Source organism: Thermobia domestica, chromosome 17 (genome assembly GCF_964235325.1).
Source record: "Thermobia domestica chromosome 17, izTheDome1.hap1.1, whole genome shotgun sequence".
NCBI lineage: Eukaryota > Metazoa > Arthropoda > Insecta > Zygentoma > Lepismatidae > Thermobia > Thermobia domestica.
Window position 1 is genome coordinate 156,025,365 of NC_137470.1, and position 25,515 is coordinate 156,050,879.

General features: G+C 38.0%; 1 long non-coding RNA gene across 1 annotated transcript in view; it reads left to right on the forward strand.

Annotated features, from left to right (window-relative positions):
• LOC145673779 (uncharacterized) overlaps positions 1-24,668 on the forward strand; it is a 33,225-nt gene extending 8,557 nt beyond the window's left edge. The window contains exons 2-3 of the long non-coding RNA XR_014128809.1: positions 11,706-11,896; positions 24,164-24,668. This is a non-coding gene — a long non-coding RNA (uncharacterized LOC145673779). The remainder of the gene's footprint in view (positions 1-11,705; positions 11,897-24,163) is intronic.
• The last annotated feature ends 847 nt before the right edge of the window (positions 24,669-25,515 follow it).

The following is a 25,515-nucleotide window of genomic DNA, read 5'->3' on the forward strand; positions in this document are numbered from 1 at the left end:
ATACGCAAAAAAATAAACGAATACGTTTTTTTAATTTTCTCCGGAAAAACAGTTTTAGGGGCAAAAGGCCCAACCAAAAATTTTGAAAGTTGAAGCGCAAAAGGCGAATACAAGTGAATCGAAGTCAATGAAATTGTGCACAGATATTGTCGATGTAAAATGAGGCAATAAGGGTTTCCTATATCTCTTTCAGGATCCGGGGTTTTTGAGCTATTTTTTAGACTTTCAGTCAAGCAGCTACTGCATCGTCATTATTTATCCCAGGATCATGGTTCATACCTCATTCTCTTCAGAATGGGGCTGGCTTTCAAATGGTACCACTTGCATGCTCATACCATATACCAGGAGCGGGAAAATTATGTCAAAGTGAAAATTTTGGAGGGAATTTTTTTTCGCACTTTGGGCCCCTCTGGAGCGGCCCTGTGTGAACGTAGCCATCTAAAAATCTGATAAATAGTACTTGGTATACTGGATCTGTGTGCCAAATTTCAAGTTTCTATCCTGAATACCAAGGGCGGGAGAAATTTTATCAGGAATTCCCAACCTGCCCTAAATTACCGTAAAACACCATGATCTCAGGTAAAAAATTTCCTGAGACATCTCTATTTACCCTAGGGCTATAACCCGCCAATCATTCTCTTCAGATTAGAACTGCCTTTCAGGCGGTATGACTCACGTGTCTCCATCATGTATCCAAGGCGGAAGAATGAGGAAAAACGGGATTTTGTGGGTAAAAATATCTCTTTTTTTAACTTTTAGCCCCTCTGGTTCCCCCTGTTTTAACGCAGAAATCTGAAAAAAATCTAGTAAATACTACTCGGTGGACGGAATGTTTATGCAAAATTTCAATCTTCTACGTGCAAAAATAAGCCCGCCAAAAATACTTTACATAACCCCCCCCCAAAAAAATATTACACGAAAATTTATATTTTAGGATTATGACGTCATCACCTCCTATGTCTCGATGCAGGAAGGTGTGAAACGATATGTAATGTCTTCTACAATGCCTCTGGACTTGAAGACAAACAAAAAAAAACGGACGAAAAACTCAAATAGGAGAGTTATAGCGCAATGTACCATGAAACACCCCGTGTGGTACAGATTGTACCATGGGATCCCCAAAGGGATATTCCTGAAAAAAACGGTTGGGTGGGGAAAGGACCCGTCCAAAACTTTGATCACGAAATATCAAAAGTGCTAGTAACAGTATATCAGATGCGTGTACAGGACATAAAGATTGCAACATGACTTTGTGTATGGACAATACGCAAAAAATAAAACAAAACGGGTTTCATATGTTCTGCGAAAGCACGGTTTTAGGGGGCAAAAACCCCAACCGAAAGTTTTGAAAGTTGACGATCGAAAGGCAAGAAGTGAACCGAAGTAATGAAATTGTGCACAGATATTGTAGACATAAAATGAGGATACGTGTTTCGTATTTTCCTGAAAAAAGGTTTGGGTGGGGCACGAACCAATCCAAACCTTTGATCAAGGAATATCAAAAGTTCTGGTAACAGTATTTCACATGTGTGTAAAGGACATGAAGAGTTGCAACATAGCTTTGTGTATGGACAATACGCCAAAAAATAATCGAATACTGGTTTATTTATGTTCTGCGGAAAAACTGTTTTAGGGGGGCAAAATTCCAATCCCAAAAATTTTGAAAATTGGTGACCGAAAGGCAAAAAGAAATGAACCGAAGTGAATGAAATTGTGCACACATACTGTAGACATAAAATGAGGGAATGCGGATTTCGTATTTTAATGAAAAAACGGTTAGGTGGTGCACCGATCCCTCAAAACCTTTGATTACGAAAAATCAAAAGTGCTGGTAACAGTATGTCACATGTGTGTAAAGGACATGAAGAATTGCAACGATACTTTGTGTATGGACAATACGCAAAAAATTAACTAATACTTTTTTATTTTCTGCGGAAAAAACGGTTTAGGGGCAAAAGCTCCTACCAAAAATTTTGAAAATTGACGCCCGAAAGGCAAAATGAAGTGAACGGAAGTAAATAAAATTCAGGGCAGATATTGTAGAGATAAAATGAGGGAATACGGGTTTGGTATTTTCCTGCAAAAAGGGGTTGGGTGGGCCTCGGAACCCTCCAAAGCTTTGATCAAGGAATATCAAAAGTGCTAGTAACATTATGTCACATGCGTGTAAAGCACATGAAGAATTACAACATAACTTTGTGTATAGACAATACGCAAAAAATTAACGAATACGGGATTTTCGTTCTACGGAGAAACGGTTTTAGAGGGAAAAGGCCCGCACCCGAAATTTTGAATGTTGACGTCCGAAAGGCAAGAAGTGAACCGGAGTGAATGAAAGTGTGCACAGATATTGACGACGTAAAAGGAGGATACGGGTTTCCTATGTTTCTGGAAAAACGGTTTGGTGGGGCACGGACCCCTCCAAACATTTGATCACGAAAAATGTAAAGTGCTAGTAACAGTATGCCAGATGTGTGTAAAGGATATGAAGAATTGCAACGACACTGTGTGAATGGACAATACGCAAAGAATAAACGAATAAGGATTTTTTATGTTCTGCGTAAAAGCGGTTTTAGGTTGCAAAAATCCCCACCCAAAATTTTTAACGTTGACGTCCGACAAGCAAAAAAGAAGTGAATCAAGTGGATGAAATTGTCCGTAGATATTGCAGACGAAAAAGGTGGATACGGATTTCGCATTTTCCGAGAAAAAAAGGCTTGGGTGGTGCACGGACCCCTCCAAACCTTTGATCACGAAATATTAAAGTGCTAGTAACAGGACGTCAGATTTGGGTGAAGGACATGAAGAATTGCAACGAAATTTTGTGTATGGACAATACGCAAAAAGGAAATGGATACGGAATTTTTTATTTTCTACACAAAAACGGTTTTAGGTGTCAAAAGCTCCCACCCAAAATTCTAAAAGTTGACCCTCGAAAGGCAAATTAAAGTGAACCGAATTGAATGAAATTCTGCACAAATATTGTATAACATCAAATGAGGGTTTCGCATTTTCCTAGAAAAAAGGTTGGGTGGGCACGGATCCCTCCAAACATTTGATCATGAAATATCAAAAGTGCTAGTAACAGTTGTCATATGTGTGTAAAGGAGATGAAGAATTGCAACATAACTTTACGTATGGACAATACTAAAAGAAATAAACGAATACGGGTTTTTTATGTTCTGCATAAGAACGGTTTTAGGTTTCAAAGGCCCCACCCAAAATTTTGAAATTTGACGCCCGAAAGGCAAGAAGAATTTAATAAATATAAATGTGAGCGTGGTTTATCCATGCGTATTGCTCAAACTGCGCAACTCACTACCATAGTCCCATAGGGGTTGTGCGCGTATGGTACAGTAGCCTTGCATATTCCTCCATTTGGAGGGAAAAGTATTACTATCTGAGAGCATCACTTAGAGAAACAACCACGAGATAAATCTGCAGAAATTCCATTCACGTTAAGTTCTAAGAGAGAGAAATTAATGCAAAGAAAACGAAAATAATAATACGCATCATGCAGAGACCGAAAAAGTATAGAAAGCTAAACAAAATGGAAAAAAAGGAAAGAGGGAAAGGAAAAAGCAAAAGACATGGGAATAAATTAAATTTTAAGACGCAGTCTGCGTCTTTCCCCCTGCCCTTTGTACCTGTCTTGGTTTTTCTTCCTTCACAGGATAAATCTCTTTCAGCATCGAACGCGAACATCATTTATAGTGTTTAATTCCTTGAAAGAAAATGTAATTCAGTCTAGGGTGTGACTCGAACACAGAATTTTTAGAACAAGTGTTACACACGCTACTCACTTATCTACAGGTATACACGCTATATCAACTGCGTTTATAAATCAGCTATTACACGCGCTGTTATCAAACATGTTAAATCAGTCATTGTCAGTGAGTCGGTGAGCTATGACACACGCTGTTTGTCCTCCACAAAGTTCACTTCGAGGAGGCTGGGATCGAACCCGGGACCCCAAGCACCAGAGGTGAATGCTCTACCACTGAGCCACCGCGGCTCCAGCTGCATTTAGAGGCTAACGCCTCTGAAAGAATCACCATTCATCTCAGCGACCGTGAAAACTAGGGATTTGACACAAATATAGGTCATTTTGGATTATTTTTACGCGTTTCGGTACCCCCGGTGAGCCCGGCCCGCATACAATGGTAGCCGATTTTGAGTCATTGCTAATGGAAGTGTCACCTTTGATTTCGGCGACCGTTGAAACTATGGATTTTACACAAATATCGGCCATTTTCTAATATCATTACATGTCCCGGTAATTGTACCCCTCCCCTGAGAACCCTGGTTCGAATTCTGGAACAAGAAACGCTTCGTGCTAGTCTGGGGCCTGGACAAAAGTATCCGTGATCAAAATTTAGTAACGTTATGTCAACTCGTCTGATCCCCAGGACGCACACAGACAGACACACAAGCAAACTCGTGCTTCATACATACAACGGATAGAACGAACAACGTTCTTTCGCATAGAACGTTGCTATGTTGCTTTCACCCAGTTAAGCCTTCTACTAAGTGCCGGAGGGCATCAGTCTTTTATACGTAAACACGTCTGTTGAATTTGCCTCTTCTATTGAAGTAGTGGGTCGCGTGTACTCTTAGTATTAGCTATTTTCTTGTTATTGACCTTGAAGAACCAACAAATGGTTTTTCATGAAGTCACAAGTCGCTTTGGTCAGTGAGGTTGATATACAGTAGTAATGACCTATGCATTACTCACCAGTTGTGAAACAGAAAGATTATGTTGGTTTTATCTGAACACCCACAAATCTGTTATAGCAAGAGGCCTTTCCACAACTACTTCCAATCTGGATTAAATTTCACAGCTAACTTTTTGAATTATACACAAGAGTATCATTGATATGTTAGTGTTAATAATATTTATGGGACCAAGGACAGGTTTTAAGCTTCCAAACTATGCTGTGCTTAAAAGTAAGAAAAGTTCCAGAGCCCTGCAAACCCAGGCCCAAAGACCGGCCCGGCCCGGCCTGGATGGATCTGTATTCGGTGCCCGACTCGACCCGAATCTCGAGCCGGGTACAAACGGGCCGGACACTAAACTGACCGGGCACGAACGAACCGGGCTCTAAACGGACCGGGCGTAACCGGCCTGGGAACAACCAATTTGATAAGTCAAGTCAATCCTTCAATATGCAATGGGAAATAAGAAATGTGTCGCCATAATATTGCAATGTCTATTTGTCCTTCTCGAATAGGAAAATCGTGTGAAAGGTTACCCAAGGTTTTCTTTCTATGTCCCTGTCTGTCTATTTGTTATCTGTGCTTGCTCTGTCCAGCCATGTTTATTATACAATATTACAGCTCATGGACGTAAAAGTCTTATACTACGCTCATTAGAGCATTACGAGTAACAGAGAAGATATGTAAAACTGTTACACCGTATGCGATACTAATACTACAACTACTACAGCTGATACTACTATTACTATTACGATTACGAATGCTATTGTTAATTCCACTATTGCTGCCACTGCTACTACTATTACTACTATCACTACTGCTACTACTCATTACTATACTAATGCGACAGCGAATACCACTACTGCTATTACTAGTAATATGGAAACAAAAAATTAAAAAGAAATCTTTGAGATTTACGTCCCACAGTTATGCCGGCTAGGCTAAAGGAGGCGGTGATGATGAGAAATAAATGAAATGGTGGAATTAATAAAGTGGGAGGAAACGGGAGAACGCCGAGAAACCCCCACACGTAGTGTTTGTCCACCACAAAGTTCACTTGGCGAGAGCTAGCATCGAACCTGGGACCCCATCCACTAGAGATGAACGTTCAACCACTGAGCCACCATTCCAGGAACACCTAATCGATACTGGCATCTTGGTCATTTATTTGATTATTATATTTTGTTATATTTGTAGTATCATACTATAAACAATACAGAAAGATGTAACACTATTTGGTATTTACCTTGCTAATTGAACATTACTACAAATTCTACTGATGTTATGAGCGCGCCAGTTCACGGTTTTGGTTTCCGTGGTCTTATGGTAGCGTACCAAATTCTACTTAGTAGGTCAAGTACTTGACTTTATCATACGTTCTTTAGGTAACTACGGCTCAGGCCGTATGGATGATGATGGGATGAATTGGTGGATTGAAAACAGTGGGAGGAAGCGGGACCACACCGGAAACTCCAAAGCACACGGTGTTTGTCCACCACAAAGCTCACATAGCACAAGCAGTCATTGATCCGACTACCTCTAGCACCTGATGTGAGTGTTTTTTCTACCGAGCCAGCGTTGTCCCTTGTAGATCAAGCATTGGTTCATATTTTATGCAGACCGGCCATAATAACTAGCATTGCTACTTTTTTCCTCTATTTAGAAGGTAAATTTGGTACCACCAGACATGTCAACTCTGACGCGAAGTCGTAGCACTTGTAGTAGTATTAGCAGTGGTCCTAGTAGTAGTAGTAGTAGAAGTAGTAATAGTGGTAGTATTACAGTACTTTGCAGTCTTGAATAAAGAGTCAGCTTCCCAAACACATTACGATTAGCATAGGCTGACAGTAAGACCGTACGATCACGGCAAAGGCAGGGGTAGTGGAGGACATTTTAAAAAAAGGCTGACAAGATTAGTTTTCGATCCGTCTTTCAGAGTGGCCGCGCCCGGTTCGGCCTTATAGCATTTGTGCTCGGCCCGGAATGTGCCCGACCCGGTTCGGCCCGGAATATGCCTGGCCCGGTTCGGCCCGGTTAGGGTCCGGTCCAGTTTGATATTATTTGATACGGGCAGGGCAGGGCCGGGACGCGCATTTTCCGGGCCGAACCGGGCGCTTCCGGCCCGTGCAGGGCTCTGCTGTCGACAGGTACCAGAGCAAAGACAGTGATATAGAGAAATGGTTTTCTGCTATTGATTCTGCATCCAACGAATAGGTTCCATCTTATCCGTTAACTCTATATTCAAGCCAAAAGTGGTTCAAATTAGCAATTTGCGGTTCTAACATGTAACGGCAACACACAGGTAGAAGACTTTTTTGTAAACGATAGCGCGTGTATAGGCAACATATCATGGTCATCCACAATACTTTACTAAAATTGAAAAGGGTTTAAATTTATTATTACTTCCGGTTTCAACAACAGTTTCAACTTTTATCGTCATAGCATGAAACGGTAACATAGCGAGAACTGATTTTGAAAACGAGTTACCCTCTAGAGCCAATATCAAGAGTATCCAATATATTCTATCAAAGCCACAAATGGTTGAAATTTACTATTACTTCCGGTTTCAATTTCTAATTTCCGCCTAATAGAAATAGCAAATGCTTCAAGATGTGGTCTTTTGCAATTAATTCAGTGTCAAAAGAATAGATTTTATTTCCTTCGTTAACCTTCTATTCAAACCGGAATTGGTTCAAATTAGCCATTTCCGGTTTGAACGTTAGTCGATATATAAAGAAAATGATAACGGATATTGAGAAGTGGTTTCTTCAAATGATTTAGAGTCTAAAGACGACATATCATGACTATCTACAATACTCCAATAAATTCGGCTGTAGTTAGAATTTACTATAACTCTGGTTTTAATAACGGTTTCAACGTTTATCGCTATAGAACGAAAACGGCAGCAGATAGCGAGAAGCAGTTTGAAGCAAACAATTCAGTCTCTCAATAAACATATCGTTACTATCCATATAACTCTACCAAAGCTGGTAATTATTCAAATTTACTAGTACTTTCGGTCCCAACACTGATTTCCGTAGAGCAAAAATTTTAAAAGATATTAAAAAGTAGCTTTTTGCAATCGATTCATCGTCTCAAGAATAGTTTCCTCCTTCTCCATGGCAGCTTTGATCAAAGCAGAATTTGTTAAAATTAGCCATATTCTGTTTGAACGTTCCTCGCCATAGAACGAAAACAGTAACAGATAGCGAGAACATCTTTGTCCAAACGATTTAGCGTCTCAAGGCAATATACCATAATTATTATCAACACCCAAAAATAGAAAGTGGTTCAAATTGACTATTACTTCCTATTTCAATTCTTTTTTCCATAGATCAAAACAATAGGAGATACTAGGATACGGCTTTTTTACGATCAACAGGAAGTATTTCAAATTAACTATTATTTCCTATTTCAATTCTTGTTTCCAGGAATCAAAACAATAGGAGATATCAAGATACGGCTTTTTTTTTACAATCAATTCAGGGTCGTAGGAAAGTGTTCCTCAAAGAATTCACCATCACAAGAATATTTTCCAGCAATTCCTATTCAAACCAGAAGTAGCTGAAGTTAGCCAAGTACGGTTTCAACGTGTATTGCTACAAGTTTCTAATCTATGACTAAGAGTGTCAACTTGTTTCATATATTAGACGAGTTACCAGTACGAATACCAAACTAAAAGATGGAGTATCGTTTCACAGTGCGAAACGAAGATTTCCAAACTATATGAATTCAATAGTCAAACTTGAAGTAGTATTCTCATCTGTCACAAAAGAAAATGCATGTTTTTCGAAGGATAGTATCTTTCTATCACCTCTCGAAATAATTAAAAGTTTTAAAGGACCAATCCCTAACCATAAATCGATAAATGTATTATCTTTCGTTTCGCAATTCAGACAAGATACGATAGAAATATCGTAAACCTTAATAGAGAGACAAAACAGCTACGTTCTCTTACAAGCTTGAAACTTACGAATATTAGCAATATATATTTACAGAGTAGGAGTTTCTACTACGTTATTCCGTAGTTCATTGGATCCGTACAGAACTACCACTCAGATAACACGTGTTCGAAACTTCGTGCTTTGCTTGTGTTAAAAGAAAAAGATGATTACAATTGTAATTGAACTCAAAATCAAGTCAAGTTCGAGATGCGCACGAGACGAGTAGAGACAGAATTTTCCTGACAAAATTCGAGTCGAGAGAAAGATTTTCCAATAGAGAAATATACATTTTTCGAGTCGAGAAATTCCTTTTTCAGCACATTTTCGAGACGAGACACCCTCAAATCTTGTCTCGTGCGCACTCCTAAGTCAAGTCTATGACGGAGCTCAGGAAATCAGCACTTATAATTACTTTACTGTTAGGATACAGCTGAGTTGATTCACTATGTTCTATGCTATCAAATGAAGTACAAATATTACATTGAAGTTTTTCAGACAAAATTATTGGCGTGGACAGCAAACTGTATAACGAAAAGAAAAATAGAAAATGAAGGGTTAACTTTAAACGGCCCGCTCCAGTTGAAGTGCTTATACAGACACAGACAGACAATGAATGACACGGAGAATCAGTCGTATTAGCAAATGCTAAAATAAATCTTATGCTCTTACTCACTTTCACTAACGTGTCTGCTCACTACGGACGCATCGTAAGTATATACACTAACATATAGCCACGAGAGAATATGTAGGCTGAACTCAGATTTTGAGTACAGTGTCAAAAGTTCATTTCCGTAAACTGTAAAAGTCAGTAATGCTCAAGCAATAATAGTCCACTTATGTTCTATTAAATCCACTTGTTCTATTTATTGGATATTACAAATATTATGGAAACTTGCAAACTAAAATGAAATATAACAAAAATTAAAACAAGATGGTAATCGATACATATGTAGAGGATGGATATGACATGCCCGAGTGTGATGGAGGAAGCTATTTGTTTACTTCTTGGCCAACCACTAAGAGCATTTATAAATCCATATCCTACTTTGATATGCGCAATTAGTTGAATTCGAAATAGCGCCTCTTGAAATTTGGCGTTTTTGCAATTTTGGATAGCCCTAGCTCTGAAACTATGCACTTTTGGCAATAGGTCCATATGAACTTTTTATCTTATTTTGATGTGAGGAATCACCTTTTAAAGTTTGTCGGTATAGTTCATTAACACCCTATATATATATATATATATATATATATATATATATATATATATATATATATATATATATATATATATATATATAAGGGCTATTTTCTTCAACCTCCGATGGGGCGTAACGCACAAAAAATGTGAATCACAAAATAATTTTATTACCAAAAGTCAAGCACAGTTACAGTTACATAGTCAGCATGAAGACTAAGGCACTTGTCATATCGATAAATGAGCTTTCCAATACCCTCTTCATAAAATGTTAACGCCAGCGTATGGAGATAGGTCTTCACTACATTTTGAAGTTCTCCATTGGTCTGAAAATGCTGTCCTCCCAGGCCATGTTTCAGCAACTGAAAAAGATGAAAGTCACTAGGTTTTAGATCTGGGCTGTATGCCGGGTGCTGGAACACTTCCCACTGAAACTGAGCAAGCAGCTGCCTGGCTACGGTAGCAGTATGCGGTTTCGCGCTGTCATGGATCAAAACAATTCCAGGTGACAGCATGTTCTTTCTTTTGTTTTGTATGGCTCGCCGCAGGTTAGGAAAGACCGGGGCTGGTTGGCAGCAGGGGCTGGTTGACGAACTGCGTATAACTCTTCCATTAATTAACATAATGCGCTGTAATTGCTATCATAAAAGGGCGACCTTGTGGGTGCTGCTGCCACCTTCATACGGAATTTGTAACTTACGTATGAGGGCGTCAATTAGATAAAGAGTGTTTTTGCCAATGTGAAGTACTTTTTTCAGTTCTCAGTTATAACATCGCAGAATCGTCACTTCTTTTAGTACAGAGATAAGTGATACAGCGTTAGTTAGATCTTAACTTTGTTTTTATGAATATTCAAACAACAAAACGTAAATGTCAAACAATTCATGAGTAATTATAACTTTGTTGCACAATATGTGCTTCGGGTTATTTGGCGTATAGCATTTGGGATTGGTCCTAATTTTTTGTGCATGAACATATCATTGTTATATTTATCGAATGGACTAGGTTTGATTCGGAAGTCCAAATGACACGTTCATGACCGTTTTTTGTAAGTATCACGCTTTTGTCAGGGTATATTTTTCCCATTTTCTAGCACTCGCGAGAGACTCTCTACCAGAATTAAGGAAGAAAGAGATGAAGAAGCAACGATTAATAATATTAATAAATATTGGAGGAGTGTAGATGGGTAAAATACAGTAAGCTGAGAAGACCATCCCATGTCTAGATTCTAAAATTTTAAAAAAAATGGGATACCAGATAAAGGGTAAAAAACAAAGAGCAGAAAACCAGATGCTCTACTTCTAGTAATTCAGGTTGGTCGGGATTAAGTCCATTACTAGAGAGGACGGGAATTGTTTTACCAAACTTTAGAACGTGTTAGAGCCAATGTTGGTAGTAGTAATTAATTCTTTATTAGTCGAGTTGGTGGGTATAAGTTTGATAGTAGGAACTACGCATCATGTCTTAAATCTAATATCCTAATGTAAGTCTTTTTTTGCGCACATTAGCCCGCAATCGCTTTTTATAAAACCTTAATTACTGATTATAAGTATGAATATTAAATGAGCATTGGTTGCAATCTGGAGCTAAGCATAATGAGATGATACATATAAGGAAATGTGACTACATGATTCAACTTCATGCTAATTGAGAAACTTGCATCATGTCAAATAGTCTAATATCGTCTTAAGACTTTAACTTCAACCATACGTTTATATTTTAACTTCATCAGACATAAAGGTTTGATTTAGAAACGTATTACATTCTTCTTTTTGTTTCTTTACTAAATGTAATATACACTTACTTCTACTACATCTTAATTGATTTTTCCTTGGTGGCTTTTTCAGGTACTTTTACAAGCATCTAATCTGTGCACTATTAATGACAGGGAATTGATTACTCCTGCAATTATATTGTATTTGATGAAGGATGATTGGTACAACTTATGCAAGAAAATAAATTGCATGTTCTAGAAAGGATTTTTTTCTTCTGTTTGAGTTCATCAATAAGAAGATTTAGTTATTCATCCTGGGAAGAGGTAATAATTTTCTTCAACAAATTTTGTTAGGAGCATGTGTAGAAAAGTTCTCAACCAGACCAAGAAAAAAGTAAGAACTTTGAAATCATAGGTTATTTTAAATATTGTTCACGAATGTCAAAGTGCTTACCACAGAGTTTTTAAAATTCCTTAACACACCCAAAAGATACTCTGATGTCGCATATACGAACGTACATATCAGGTGTTCTAAAAATGGCAGCCACAGACCACAGAGAACTATTCTACAGGCCAAAATGGAGAATCAAAATTTCACAATGTGGCTACGTCGCAGATTAACTTGGAGCCATTAGCATTACCCTACGAATACAGCAAGCAGTTGAATCGATTGCTACACTAATAAGTCATCCTAGCGTCAATCAATATCGACTTTAGAATATAGCCATATCTATATACATATCTGGAAGCCAGATACACTATAGACATATCTGGAAAGAATCGATATAACTATTTGATACATTGGTAGATCTAACCTATGGTTTCTTTTATTTGCGACGTTGCCACATAGTGCAATTTGTGACTCCAAACGAAGACTCGAAGATATATATATATATATATATATATATATATATATATATGCATGCTTTATTTTGACTTGTAGAATAATGTTGTATGGTCCGTGAGCGCCATTTTTGCAAAATTATATATATATATAGGGTGACTGGTAATTCGATCCATTCCTTGCAAGAAAATATTCTACAAGTACTTTGGAATATTTTCACTTATATGAATCGGTGTTCTCAAATCAATGCTTTCTGAGTAATTTGCACATGTGTGATTTCTTTGAAATTTGCTGGCTAACGATAACTGCGGCAGAAAGTTCTACCCTGACTAACTTCCACATATGGTAAAGCGAAGAAATTTTACATGTGTAATCCTGCACACTTATGCAGCTCGTGTGGTAATGAACAGCTCGTAACTCTGCACTGTTGCTGTGTTATAGGTCCGAACTTGAAGCAAGGTGTAGTGGTCCAAAATCTATTAGTGCACCTCAGAAAGCAGCGTGGCAACATCGCAGAAGTACTTTCCCCTAGGAAATGACTGACGGTTGGGAAAGGTGGAATGAAGATGATGTGGGGTCAAGAGAAAACGCGAACTATTGCGGATTTCACACCCAGGGTCGAGCATCTGTGGCCAAGATTCGGGCAGTGAACGGGTACTTTGTTTCCAGGAGGCGGATACTTTTACTCAGCATGTCACTCTCGGGGATTTCATAGAATCCCGGAACGCACGCAGCAGTGAGGCATATTATGTCCTGGAAATTGTGGTAGCCTTTACCTGGAAAGCAAGTAGTAATATCCCATGCTAATCCCAAATAACCGTAATCATCACTTTGGTCATTGAGTTGAACACGGACTTCCTCTGGTGGCGATACGTCGGAACGCTGTCATTGGTTTGACTATGTTTTTATGCATGCATTTATGCACGGAAATGACTCAAGAAAAGGTTCAGACCTCAAACTTCGGGGTCACATGGGTCTTTTAGATGGGTCTATGACTTGGAAAGGAACTGACCCTGGCCTTCAAGAAGGTACCATCCCAGCTTTCTCCTGGTAGGAGGGAAGAAAACCAGGGAAAACAGTCAAACCAATGACAGCGTGTCGACGTACCATCACCAAAGGAAGTCAGTCTTCAACTCCGAGCGACCAAAGAGATGATCACGTTTATTTGGGATCATCATGGGATATTACTACTTGCTTTCCAGGCAATGGGTACCGCAATTGCCAGGACATAATATGCCTCACTGCTGCGTACGTTTCAGGATTCTGTGAAATACAGAGAGTGACATGCTGAGAAAAGGTATCCGCCTCCCGGAAAGCAAAGTACTCGTTGACTGCCCGAATCTTGGCCAGACAGATGCTCGACCCCGGGTGTGAAATCCGCAATAGTTCGCGTTTTCTCTTGACCCCACACCATCTTCGTTTCACCTTTCCCAACCATTAGTCACTTCCTAGGGGAAAGTACTTCTGCGATGTTGTCGGTCTGCTTTCTGAGGTGCAGTAATGGATTTTTGACCACTATATCTTACTTCACTTTCGGACCTATAACTCGGCAACGGTGCAAAGTTACGAGCTGTTCATTATCACATCATCGCTCTACGATATGTGAAAGTGGGTCAGAGTAAATCTTTCCCGCAGACCTCTGGTTACCCTGCAAATTTCAAAGAAATCAAATAAATGCAAATTACTCAAAAAATTATTTAATTGCGACCTCCGGTTCATATAAGTGAAAATGTTCCAAAGTACTTGTAGAATATTTCCTTGCAAGGAATACATCAAATTTCCACTCACCCTGTATATATATTGAGAATATAAAATGGTCCGAAGCAGGAAGTTCTGGTGAGTATGGAGGATGGTATATATGAACTGTAAGCATTTTTTTAAAGTATCCACAATCGTAGAAGTTTGTGGACCCGTACTTTGCCGTATAAAGGCAGCACGTCTTCCCTCAACTTTCTCGCATTTTCATTATATTAAATTTGAATAGTAAATCACAACAGTAATCCGCGCTCACCAGTGGCGTAGCCAGGGGGGCTCACCCGGCTCAACCCCTTCCTCATTTGTGTTGTAATGTTGTAAGTGGATGTTGCTTACATGCAGTATGTTCCACTTCTAATTCTGATGTTAGAACTCTTCTTTTTAGCTCCCGGTGTAAGCACACGAGAGCTTGTAGTTTTACTCGAGATGCAATTATGTACACGTGTGTATGTAGTGCTTTATTCCTCAGTAACTACCAGTCAAATATAATCAAAATTTGATGCGCAAGTACAGAATTATCTAAGGAATAAAGATCACTATATGTGATGGCCGAGTTAGGCCGGCGACAGGCTCGACTCGGCTTCTTCGTATGTTGTATTTTATTTCTTGGTAACCACTGGCCAAATATCATCAACATTTGGTGTATGGATAACCCATTGTCTAAAGAATGAAGATCACTATTCTTGGTGGCCGACTTGTCCAAGTACAGGCTCGGCTTGACTCTGTTTGTGTGTAGTACTTTATTTCTCGGTAACTACTAGCCAGATTTAAATCAAACTTGGTGGTGAAGTATCCAATCGTCTAAGGAATAAAGATCATTATATGTGAAGTCTGGGTTCGGTCTGCGAATGGCTCGGGTTGACTTGCCTTGTATGTTGTATTTTGTTTCTCGATAACTACTGGCCGAAAATCATGGAATTTGGTGGGCAAGTAGCCCACTATCTAAGAATAAAGATTATTTTATTTGGTAGCCAAGCCTGGCCATATACAGGCTCGGCTTGGCAACAGAGGCAGTGTTTCACAGCTATGCACCGAGTTTCGTTCACTGGCTGTATTCCCCTTGTAATTATTTATCACAGAGAAAGATAAAGATTAGTCATCTAAAAAAAATCCTGGAAGCTCTAGATTTAACCCTACATAAGATTTCAACAAATTATTATATATATATAGTATCCTTCACCTTTTCGATTTCTTTCTTTGTAACATATGTATCAAAATTTACTAACTTTGATTGCAAATAGAGAGCATCGAACAAAACATGTACGTTACAATTAAATATATACTGTTTTTACATTACTGAGCTCCAGCTTAGCCGAAATGTTTGTGCGCGCTACTTTGATGTGAAGGGTCGATTACTTCAAGTTGTAGCTATAAAATTATCCAGTGTTAATTCAGTATCATGAGGCAATTGGGATGCTATCGGAATCAAGAGCTATCAAACTCCAGTCTAGGAAACCAAAAATAATGGCGTCTAGGTGGTGATCGGCTAACCACACATCACCGAGTAGAAAGAGCGCTTCTTGCCGGCCAGAGATCTTTATGGAAAGAAAGTGTAATACAATTTCCCTCTACCTGTAAGCAAATTTGATCAGTTTCTCAATACCGTGCAACTAAAGAAAACTGAAAATAATATTACTCTAGCTAGCCCCATGGTGCACATAAGTACCGGCGATACTGGTCAGGCTTAATTTAGCACCTAGGCTCCAACCTAGGGCCACATATTTGACTCCCTTTCCTCCACCATATATTACAAAACAAATTGATTCACTGTACTAGAAATTTCCTTTGTGGGCGTTTCTGTGTTACATATTATAATACATTGTTATGTTTTAGACTGACCTGGCCTATAAACGTGCATTCAAGGTGGAATTTTGTGTAGTCGCGACTAAATGCAGAATCCATTGTGACGACAATTTCATCATTGCAATTTACAACACGAGAACCACGAATATATTTTCTTTGTCTGAAGGGGGAGGGGCTGCAGTATAGTCTTGGGTGTAAGAGTGGATTCATTTGGCCCTGTACATAGTCAGTTATTCACTTCAAACGCCATATTTCTTACCTTTTTAGGATCCAATATATGTAATGACTTCCAAATACTGCTTTGCTCTGTATTATGGCAAGCCAGAAAACCTGAAGTCTGAATCCAGTAACAAGATCATAGAGCTTTGTTGCAATATATAATTTATGCAAACGTCTATCGCCAAACTGAAATATTCAATCACCAATGGCAACCTGGTGATAAAAAATTCTGACCTGGCAACCAATTTGATACATAAGTGTACATGTTTTGTCTTAAATTAGTTAGGCACCAAATTCGTATTTCTAATAGTCATGGTGACCTGACACTCCGGATTTTTCAAGCCACACACATATATACATATACCGTATATATATATATATATATATATATAATACTTGTGTGTGAGCCCCCTCCTTGCTGACGCCGTTTCTCGCTACGCCATTGGCGCTCACAATTTGTACTTCTGGAGGCAATCTGTCAACAAAATGTCTTCTGAGTTCCAGTAGAGTCTTCCATCGTGATGTAAGGATATTACATAAGTGTCAAATATTTTTCATAAAATTATAACCCGTTGAATCTTTTCATTGGTGTTGAAACATTTGAACACCTACTTTACTATTAGCTTATGTACACCCAATCCCTCATGAATTATAGTGACACGCTCTCTGGAAATCTTGATTATTTGTACTAACGTTTGGTCGCTAATTAACCGACCAATCAGAATCAGATTATGCACAGGATCAATGGTTCCAAGCAATCATACTGTTAAAAGTCTATAGCAAATCTCGATTAAAATTGGTGCAATATTTCTTAATATGGTAGAAACTCCAGATATTTGCCATGTTGTATTTGCACCGTATGCCATTTTCTACGAGAATAGAAACTTCCTGACTGGTCTATGCTCCACATCCAACTCTTTTTCTCTCTAGACACGGTGTAGTTCAATACATAAAACAATAATAAAACGTTCAATTAGAAATCCATTGGCATTAACTTATAAAATGATTCTCTTTACAAGGGAGGGCCCAAAAAGAAACCGGATTGAAAGCGCGCGGTCATTCCTAGGCGTAGTAGAGAGTTCTTCCACTAGGTGGGTCTAGTAGAGAACTTCTCAAATCAGTTGCCCAAGCGGCGAGGCGTTTGCGTAGGAGGTTGATGTTTGATTGTAGTGTTGTTTTTCTTAACTGTTCTCGTTTGCCGTCTGCGAAATCGTTGTGAGAGATTTAAAGGGACAAAAACAATGTTAGAAAATTTGCTTCTTGCTTGCAACGGAAGCTTACCAAATGCTTTAACAGTCTTTCAAGAAGGGTGCTATAAGCGCACACAAGTTTTCGAGTGATTTGAGTGGTTTAAACATGATGAGATCAATGTTGAAGATCATGCTCGTTCTGGGCGATCTTCATCATCCCAAAACGACGAAAACATTAAAAAATCCACCGAAGAATCAACAAGGATCGTTGTTTCACGATCGACGAAATTTCTTACCAGACGGGAGTGAGTTGGAGCTCATGCCAGCGGATTTTCAATGAGGATTTGCAAAAGAGACGTGTTTGCCGTTCAGTTTGTTCCTCGCCTGTTCACACAGTATCTTTATATGTGGGCTATTATGAGCAGGCTATCGTTCCCTACCCTCTGTATTTGACAGGCCTAGCCCCGTGAGACTTCTTTCTTCTATTACTGAGAATGAAAATTCTAAAATGGAGGCGTTTTGATGATGTGGAGGGTGTAAAAAGAGCTTAAAAAGGAGGGTGTAAAAGAGAGTTCCAAAGATGCTTTAAACAGAGAGAAAGAAGACTAGAGAATTGCATCGCATGTAATGGAGATTACTTTGAAGGAGACTGATAGTATTTTGTAAAACAAATTAATAAAGCAATTGTTTAGAACAAAAGTCCGGGTTTTTGGGTTCCCGTCGTATATTACCATTAGAGAATAGCATTCTAAAAGTGCAGAAAGTTTAGGGGATCTAAATTTTTTCAGGGCCTGCTCCTAAGACAGGATTGAATTATTTTTACTCTGTTGCATATCATTTCAAACCTCATTTTAAAATTGTCTTGTCTTTACTAATTACAAAGACGTGGATGCTTTAACATCCAATATATAGTTTTAACGTAACAGAAAGCTATTCAGTAAGAAGCTTAACTGTAACTTAATTAATTTAGAAGCTTATCTTTTTCAGTTCAGAAATATTACTTAAATTGTTTGTACAGTATATGTAGTGAAAGAAAAATCATTCATGGGACAATCTCCGATTCTAAAAGGGTATCAAGGCTATCAGACATTTACATTTATTGTTATTTCCATTACATAGTTAGAGTTAATTATAGCAATATTTGATTCAATTACGTACAATATTACGTACTCACTCTCCATAAGTTATCCATCTATCTATCTTCATATATATATATATATATATATATATATATATATATATATATATATATATATATATATATATATATATATAGATAAACTAATTTTGTTTGTGACTTAATAACTCATGAACCACTCGACCGATCTCAATCAAATTTCAAGATAGATGAGATTCGGGTCTGGGATGTCTTTTTTTTATTTCGCCTTTTCGGTACAACTTAGGGGAGGTTGAGGGGGGATATGTAAAAAGGATCGAAAATGGTACATATTAGTATCGAATTCATAGTTTTCGGGGTCAAATCCAAAATTCAGCCCCCATTAGTACCCCCAAGGGGGGATTGTGACGTGTAAAAATAATTGAAAATGACCGATACTGGTTGTGAATTCATAGTTTTTGGGGTTCCTAGGTTGTTTGGTAACAGTTTTCGTGTCCTTTATGTCCAAAATGAAACGTATTCTATCCGTGCGAAGAACGAGCATCCTGCTAATAATTAATAATCCTATTTAAAGCCCTATTAACTCAATGTAGTACAGGGATTTAGTAATAACTCTTGGTATTCTTAACGGTTAAAATTACAAGAATGTTCAATAGCTTTCAATTATACTATAAATACAAAAGTCACACAGAGAAAAATGATTGGGTTGAAATTGGCCCTATTGGTGCATATTTTAACCCAACCAGGTAGTTAGTTAAATTGGGTTGAAATAAATTAATCCAATGTGTAGTTAAAAGTAGGAGTCCAACCCAAGGACCCAATTGGTGTAAGATCGCATAACCGGTTAATAAGTTTAACCCAACTTGGTGTACAATATGACCCAACAAAATGTAAATTCCATTAATCCGATAATGCGTTTGACCAAACGTGTAGTTAAAAGTGAACAAGCGTGGGGTCGCTTGGAGAAGGGAGGGAGTGCAAATAACCCAACAATGAAGTAAAATTGACTACGGTAGAGTTAAAATATGACGTAATAATGGGTTAAAGGAGTAAAGGTCACATTAATCGTTACGGGATTTAACATAACATGTGGTTAATGTTAAACCATCAGTTGGTTGCAAAGGTGACCCAACACAAAATGATTACCACTTTAGCGTGTAGCTTGTAATTTTATTCAACACCAAGGATATCGCCTGCCAAGCATATCAGAAATGACTACTTACTGGCTGCGAATATTTTCATTTCTCACAGGCGAGAAGTAGTTATTCCAAAGCTTTTGGCAGTATATTTGGTATTTGTGCGAAGCAACAAATAACTTCTATGTGTTCTGTAATTTGCTACAATAATCGTTTTTTAGACTTGTGAGTAGTCTGACAACAGTTATACGAGTAACAGTTGCGCCATCTGTTATTCTTATATGCTGGGACGTAAGAATAACAAGTAAAAAAGATTACAGCTCTGCTATTCATGCATTGTGGCTTCGATGCAATGATTGTTTTTTTTTTTCTTTTGGCGTTATTTTCTTCCTCTGTAGCCTTTCGCTGGCAAGTCTTTACTTTGACTCAAACAGTGAAATTAATCGGTTCTTATCGGTTTAGTCACTTCCTGGAATTGTTTGCCCGTGAGTCACTTGTTGGAACTGTTCGTGCCTTTGGTGTGACGTCTTAGTTCATATTTTTCCCACTAGGTGTCTATGTACAGTCATATGGTAGGTTGTTAGTGTGATGTCACATGTTCTGTTTGCATGTATGTGTGTGCTGTTGTTGATGGCATGCGGGGAACACGTAATTGAATCTTCTTTTCATGGCGACGATAGAGTTAGCAAATGCGATTGAGAAACCGTTTCATGAATTTAATACAAGAATTTGAACTTGTCGTTTTTAAATAAGTTTGTATTAGATTCGGATATTAACTCATATCGCTTTGCAGCACTTTCTGGTTTTGATTTAATTGACTTAGAGAAAACCTATCATGGTTGTGGTCTAAGGCTGAAGATATTTTCGACGTATGGTAAAAGTGGGTGTTTATTGGTTTTTCTTGTTTATAGCAAATGTGCTCGGTTTAATAAAAAGACGTGAGTGCGGAAAGGAACATTTTTCAGTAATGTTGAGTATTCTTGTGTTCATGTGTTCTTGCTCTCTTATTTTTTCGTGTGTGGAATCAGCAATTATGAGTTCATTATTCATGAGTGTTCTCCTATGGCGAAATGGTGAGTGTTTTCTTTTTCTAATTCATATTATTTTTATACTTGATGTGTTTTGTATTTGAGTATTACGCAAATTATTTGGTTTGCTGCTGGTTGTTCTATTGTCTTGTTGAGATGTAATTTATTTTTCTTTGTCATGTACTGATTTATGTTTAGTGACGAGTTTTTTTTATGTTAGCTCTATAATAGTGGTGTGATTATTTATTATTGTTTTGGATGTTTTTATGGTACTTGAGCGGGGTGTTTGGGGGGGCGGTAGCCCCCCATTTAGATCTCAAAATTGATAGTCACCTCTTCACTTGAATTGATTTCTCGGAAGACTTTAGGAATGGTATTTAGTAACATTTTGGCCCTTGTACTTATAGTATAATTCTTAACATCGTACATTGCTTTGACTGTGATAGTAACTGTAAGCGATTCATCTGATCCGTTTCCGGGAGCAGTTTAGGAATGATTCCTAAACTGCTCCGGGAACCGGACCAGATGTATCGGTTGAAGTCACTGTTTGACTCATAGTAAAAATTTGCCCTTTCGCTTAGCTGGAGTTAACGTTGCTATAGTAATCGTGCTCTGTCAAGATATAACTCTATAATTTTTACTGAATAGAGAATAAATAACAAACATGTGTTGTACCTTTTGTGGTACTAAATTGTTCACGTACATCAGCTTCCTTTAGACTATATGTTTCACGCATCATGACACTTTCTTTTAACCAGGACCATGACCCAAGTGTTGGTTTAAAATTCTCTACAGTAACATATTGTCACTTTATTGACCCAGCGGTTAATGCAGTAGGGTTGCAAGTGACCACTCATCGTTCCCAACCAATTCAATTTGGTTTGAAACTTTTTAGCCACACCGCGTGGTCACGTTTCAACCCCATCATTTTTCTCAGTGGAAGCTCCGGCAAACTACATCCAGCCGAGTCTTCTTCCCTATCATTACAAGGGTCTTGTCGTGGCTTGAAGGCTTAAACCCTGAAGGGTGACCAATCGGATTTATATAGCTATAAAGAAAGAGCTGTTTGGATCGAGTAAATGAGCTCAAATTATCACCACGACTAGTGTTCACCTAGTTAGTAACTCAAAATCTATTGAACGTTTTTGTACCGTGTGACCTATTAAACAAATCGCCTAGATGGACACTTGACGAATATATAATGAACGTGCTGATGTGACAACGTATGTAGATGAAATCGAGGAAAATATAGAAATTGAAATCCACCGATTGTGTCACATCTATAATAATGAGTCACATTAACTGTGATAGCAAATGGCTTGCGGTTGACTGAATGTTATGGATATGTTTTTCTCAACTTTATAGATCCACTAATATAGGATATTTATACTTAAATATTTTTTGTTTTATTGCCTTGATATAGGATATAATTGGGTACTTCATATTATATTCTTAATCTACTAGTCATGCGGAGCACTTTGATATATAAGACATTTAGGTAAAGTTGTTCTATATATTTCCAACCCTGAAGGGGTGAGGTCATTTTCGGGCAAGGAATTGAAACCTGTTTTGGAACTTGCTGAAAAAACCTTTTCAGGAAATATATAAGTTATCCTCAGATACAAGATTCAACTTTGAACTCATCCCTGGTTAGTAACAATTACGAAACAAGAGCGATAAATGTAGGTCGAATCGAGGTGGTTTGTGGCCAAAGTGTTGATCATAATACCAAAAATGACACTATTTTTTTTTTTTGGCCTAAAGAAGAGAATTTCACAGTTCATAATCCAACATGATCATAACGCTGCGTGTATTTATAAAGCTTGCGTAAATTCCAGTGGAAACACTCTCCACATACCATGAGCAATAGGAAATTGATTTCTTTGCAAAATAAGAGAATTATTTAGTAACAACATCTCCTAGAGGGTGATTCTTGCTTTTGGGATTGCACCGACAAAAATCAGTGTTTTCAGAAATGTAAGAATAGGTAATAAACGGGAATGAAAACTATGTAAGTACATCAAGGAAATAAATAAACAGAAATGACGGTTTTGCCACTAATTTAAACCTAATCGATGTAATACAAAGACAAGTCATAAGTCCAGAAGGATTTCAACAACTCAATCAGCAGGCGCGCCGTGTTCGTCCAAGGTCAAATTGGCCCAAACAAAAATGTGACAAGACGACTAGTTAGCACGGAGGCCACTATTACATCAGTATATTCAGCCAGTTTTTTAGTGACAGTGTAGATAAGTGTTCACCAACGTCTGATACAAGAACTTATTGTACGCGTTCGAACTCGGACATATGTTGCTGCAGAAACCCAAAACATGTGTGGTTCGAAAGTAAATGGTGCATTAAACCACAACACCCCTTGCTTTCAGAAATTTCGTGCAGGTTGTAAAATTGCCAAAGATCAGCCAAGATCCGCCCGATATAAGGTAACACTTTTTGTGTTCATACAGCACATCATCGATAAAAATCCATCCGCAAGTATGCAAAGATTGTCCAACCAACTCAACATGTAGTGGTCAACTTCCACGAACTTGGAGAACCATCAGGAGTTGTCGCATTGTGCCACACGAGTTAACTTCAGCTCACGCCCAGAGAAGAGTGGATGTGTGCTGCAAAATACACGTGATGTGCGTTTCCCGAAACGGGTTGTCACATATTACTAAAAGTAAGTGTTTTTTTCTGAAATACAAATGTACAGAAACGGTGGTGAAGCAAGGAGCAACTTCCATAACAGGTCGTAATGCAGGACCGCTTCATGCATATAGTCATGGTCTGTGCGTGGTGGCACTAAAAGGGGTAATTTACTTGCAGTTGATTCATCAATGTTCCCCGTTACTTCGATCAGTTCGAGCTAATGTATGCTGTACTATGCCAAAAACATCCTTCGTTGATAAACTGAAAACACATCCTCCTGCAACAAACTAACGCAAAACAACACACGAATCAATAAAAGCAAAATACAATTCAGGAACTTGATGACATCAAATTGATTCTACGCCCGATGTATAGTTCTGTCCTTTTCCCTTCAATTTACAACATACTTTGGTACATGGCGCTCTTTCTAAAATCATGTTGTTTCATTAACCAGCAGAAGGCGAAAACAGCAGGGACTGACTTCTTTGCGTCTAAGGACAAAACGTGATATCTATACGAAGTCAAGAAATGGTAGGGATACGAGTGCAGCCAGTCCAACACAAGAGACTATGTTTTAAATTTTCACCTGCTTTTATTATACTGTAATAAATACAAATATGTTATATATCAAAATATTGCAAGACTTATGACTCTTCCTTGTACGAGTGTGTACCCCCGTATACTTATACTGGGAGCTAAAAATGTGAGAGGATCTCTACAAACGATAGGTTGAAAACAGATTTAATCCAGAAAGTAAAGATTCATAATTTATACTCTTTTATTTAGTTTCTTAAAGTATTTTTTAAATAAAGTTATGTACTATATTCTTTAATTGGTTGAAACATTTCAGGTTTGAAGTTTCATCATGGACAACCAAGAAAGCTCTTTCACAACTTCTGCTTGTAACTCCATGTCCTTGGAACTGCTTCTCCATTCCGAGTACCAAACGAATTTTGACGTATTCGAAGAAGGTGAGCATAATGCGGAGGTTGAGGACAGGTTTCAAAAAGTAAACTCATTACAATTGGCTAATAAAGATTCAAATATAGACCAAATGCAAACTTCAAGTTCTATAATTAAAGCATATGAAACAGCATTTGAGGACAGTATTGGGGCACAAGGAGGAAAGTATGTCAAAAAATCAGATCTTCCCAAAGGATTATCTTTGAAACTGAAACTGCCTATAAGAAAAAACAATTCTCGCATTACACAATATGACCCTTTCTTACCTTACCAAAATATCAAGGAATATCAATTTCATCGTCGCCTCTTTGATACTCTGAGAATGATAGACCCTAGTCATGTTTATTTAATCTCAGATTGGCTAGATGTCGATGAGCCTCGACAGCGTACAATTTTCGGAAGTTAAATGCACATCTTAAAACAAAATGTACATCTGTTATCTATCCTTATTTAATAAATTTTAATTGAGAAAATTGTGGTGATTGATTATTAGGATTATATCATAATGCATTATTACTTATATAAAATTTACAGGGTTTGCATAAATGATTCATTTGTTTTGAAACGGGTATATTTTCAAAAGTATTACACATGCATACATGAAAGATATATGAAAAGAATCAGAAACTCACTAAGTTTGTACTGTGTGGCAGCACGAGTTCATTATCTTTCCGATCAGGTGTGGCAGTGTGGCAGTACGAGGTTAATACCTGTCGAAAATGCAGGTAAAGCAAGAAAAAAGTTTTTGTGTACTTGAATATGCCAGATGTTTGTCTGTTATAGCTATGCAACGCGGTTTCAGAAAAGAGTGTGGGAAAGAATGCCATGTAAACAAAACATTTTCGGTGGTAATGGCAATTCAAGGACACTAGTTGCTTCTGTAAGGGGAAAAGCACCTGGCCTCCTAGATCTCCTGATTTGACGTCCTGCGACTTCTTCCACGAGGGTCATTTTAAGGACCTTGTTTACGTACTCCCACTACGGCAATCCTTAGTGGAGCTCAAAGGACGCATCAGTGCTGCAGTGCAGACAATTGACAGGACTATGCTACAAAATGTATAGAATGAGCTCGAGTATCGTCTGGACGTGGATCGTGTCACCAAAGGGGCACATATTGAACATTTTTAGACGGTGTATAAACTTAGTGCGTTTGTGGTTCTTTTCATATAGGCCTATCTTTCATGTGTGTGTGTGCAATATTTTGAAAATATAAGCCTTTTCAAAATGAATGAATAATTT